Source organism: Schistocerca serialis, chromosome 5, assembly GCF_023864345.2.
Source record: "Schistocerca serialis cubense isolate TAMUIC-IGC-003099 chromosome 5, iqSchSeri2.2, whole genome shotgun sequence".
NCBI classification, from domain to species: Eukaryota; Metazoa; Arthropoda; class Insecta; order Orthoptera; family Acrididae; genus Schistocerca; species Schistocerca serialis.
This window is the reverse complement of record NC_064642.1, coordinates 237,319,408-237,323,194: the sequence shown is the minus strand read 5'-3', so window position 1 is coordinate 237,323,194 and position 3,787 is coordinate 237,319,408.

Below are 3,787 nucleotides of genomic sequence, written 5' to 3'. Positions count from 1 at the left end.
AGAGAGTTCACGCACTTCCATGAGTACTAAACGCTTCCATCAGAGATAGTAACGTTTATGGTTCGCCAGGTGAAAATTAGCTTCGTAATCCACATGACAGGGAGATGAACCGCGGGCTCGCAGGAAATGTTGCCGCCAATACTACAGTCTTGCAAACACGCCACCATGGTCCACTGTTGCTTCTCGTTGCTAGCACTTCTCACTCTGACCCCTATAGTGCCTATCTATATATCAGACGAAATTCACTTTGTAACCTTATAACCTGCCCGGATCCCCCTTGCGTGTTAATGCGCCGCTTCCGAGATTCGGGGAGCAGAGCCAGGCCCGAATCGCATCGGCCGTGCGGATTGAAGACGTCGACTGGTGAGCCGGCCAGCTTGGATGTGGTTCTTAGGTGTTTTCCGCATGCAAGTAAACGAATGTAGGACTGGTACCCACGTCCCGCTTCAGATATGCGCGACGCAAACATTTAGAAGACGTTCTCACGTTTGACCATGAGGCGAACAGATGGTGTACACAGATTCCGTCCCGTAGGGAGTCGTGGCATCACGAAAGGCATTTAGCCACTGTTACTAACATTGCCAAAATCAATATAACAATACCGATTCCATGAGCGAAATGAGAAAAGCCAAAGAAGTAACCCTTCCCAGTTTGATACCTTTGTTAAATCACGAAACCCAACAGCCAATAATAATGCACTCTTCCCACTGATTGCAGCGCAAAGTACGAGGCGCGTTCATTAAGTAATGCAACACTTTTTTTTAAAGCGGATTCCAATACACCATATTATTCACCACTCTTCTGGCTACAAAATTCTATTTTTCAACATAACCTCCGTTCAGTACGACGGCCTTACGCCACTATAATGGGAGGGCCTGTAGCCCGCGCTGTACCACTCTACTGGTCGACGTCGGAGTCAAAGTCTTGCTCCATCAATAACCTCCCCATTATGCACTTACTGTTTCCCGCGGAGTGCATCCTTCATTGGGCTAAATAGATGGAAGTCGGAAGGTGCGAGATTCGGACTGTAGAGTGGCTCCCAGCGAACGCACACCCTTGAGTATCCCAACTGATGGACGAGTGTGTCAACACTACCAACAGAAAGGTCCAGTTGAGCAGCGAGGTGTTTGATTGTGATCCGTCGATCACCTCCAAAGAGTGTGTCAGCACGTTCCACCATTGCAGGAGTCCCAGTTGTGTGCGGCCTGTCGGCGCGCGGTAGATCGGACAGGTTTTGCGCGACCTTGTTGCGATGATGACAAACAGCTCGCATGAACGACTCACCCTGCTTTTGTCCACTGCCAGGTCTCTGTAAACATTTTGAAAGCACCTATGAATATCTGCGATCCTCTGATTTTCCCTCAAAAGAAACTCAATGACAGCTCTCTACTTGGAACGAACCTCCGTTACAGACGTAATTTGATGGCTACACATAGCGCCGCCACCAATCGGAACGTCATGAAATTATATGGGCTGAAGCAGTTTTTCGATCGAAATTGGCACAGAAAAAAAAAAGTATCTCATTGCTTATTGACCGCCCCTCATACATTGATGAGACAAAATATTATGACACAACTCCTTAATAGTATGTTGGTCCAGCCTTGTAACGCTATGCAGCAGCGATTCCCCACGACATGGATTCGACAAATCGGAAAGCTTCCGGAGGTACGTGACACCAGATTTTTACGCTATGGTCACAAAATTCCTGTAAATTACGGTGTGGTGGTTCGTGGACGCAGAGCTGCCTCCCGACAGCATCCCATATATGTTCCATCGGATTCAGATCAGGTGAAGTTGCTGGCAAAGACGTCAACTTGAGTTCACTATCAGGCTCCTCAAACGACTGTAGCACGATTATGGCCTTGTGGCAAGGACTGTTTCATGCTGGAAGATGCCATTGTTGAATAACAAGCATGAAGCGACGCAGCACGTCCTCAGTATTGTTCGCGTTGTCCACAGCTGCATACTTCCAGCCGTACGCCTGGATGACGACGTATTAGGACACGACCATCGACCTGATATAACAAGAAACGTTTAGCGTCCGACTGGATGACACGATGTCATTGATCTACGGTTCAATTTCGATGTTCCCATGCTCATTTCATTCGCAATTGGCGATGTCGTTCAGTCAACTTGGAAATACGTAGGGGTCGTCTACGATGGAAGCTCATGTTCCACAATATGCTCACAGTAGTACGCCCTGACACACTCATGCCAGCACCAGCACTGTACTCCATCGTCAGATCTGCAGCAGATCGCCGCCTATTTCACTCTATTTTGCTTTACGCAGGGGCGAAGGCTCCGACCCCATGTTCTGTGATAAGGCGTGCACGTCCAACATCTTATCGCCTACCCATGGTGTCAGTGTCCTGCAACCGCTTCCCATATACACCGTCCAGTCACGTTCATGTGACCAACGCCTATGTTCGACGTCAACGTGCAATAACCACACGTAGACGTCAGGTGGCAGCACTAGCAGAGGAAGGTATATGAAGCCTATCGGGGAACATAGATAACAGTGCAGTCGTTGTTGTAATGCGGAACGGAGCGATTTATTTGACGACAAAAAGAGCATGAGCATTGGCTTTCAGGCCAAGGGTGGAAGCATTTCCGAAAAGGCCAATTTTGTAAACTCAATCGAGAATCTGTGGGACCTCCTCGTTCGAGTGTACACGTCATGGATCCTCAACCTAGAAACCTAGTGCAGCTGGCCATGGCTCTGGATTTGGTATGACGCCACATCCTTTTCAGTACCTTCCAAAACCTCATTGCCTCTCTTCCTGCATGCCTTGCTGCAGTCGGCGGTGCAAAACGTCGTTATTCAGGCTTCTGAATGGCGGTCACATTACTGTGACTGCACAGTGAATGTTCACGACAGTAACACGCACACAGCCGACGAGTTTCGCCCTTTCCGAGAGGCTCGGTCCTATGCATTAGGCCATAACAACGTGCACTATGTCAAAGTTGCCTAAGCGAATGAATTTCCCCCTTTTCGGACCATATCGTTGCTAGAATGATTCCCTATTCGTCTCTGCTCCACTTATACAGGATACCACAGAAATGTTGTGACAAACTGCGAGGAGTTGTAGATGGTGTCTCAAGGAACAAATCAAGGATAGGGGCCCATCTACATCTACATCTACATCTACATTGATACTCCGCAAGCCACCCAACGGTGTGTGGCGGAGGGCACTTTACGTGCCACTGTCATTACCTCCCTTTCCTGTTCCAGTCGCGTATGGTTCGCGGGAAGAACGACTGTCTGAAAGCCTCCGTGCGCGCTCTAATCTCTCTAATTTTACATTCGTGATCTCCTCGGGAGGTATAAGTAGGGGGAAGCAATATATTCGATACCTCATCCAGAAACGCACCCACTCGAAACCTGGCGAGCAAGCTACACCGCGATGCAGAGCGCCTCTCTTGCAGAGTCTGCCACTTGAGTTTATTAAACATCTCCGTAACGCTATCACGGTTACCAAATAACCCGGTGACGAAACGCGCCGCTCTTCTTTGGATCTTTTCTATCTCCTCCGTCAACCCGACCTGGTACGGATCCCACACTGATGAGCAATACTCAAGTATAGGTCGAACGAGTGTTTTGTAAGCCACCTCCTTTGTTGATGGACTACATTTTCTAAGGACTCTCCCAATGAATCTCAACCTGGTACCCGCCTTACCAACAATTAATTTTATATGATCATTCCACTTCAAATCGTTCCGCACGCATACTCCCAGATATTTTACAGAAGTAACTGCTACCAGTGTTTGTTCCGCTATCATATAACCA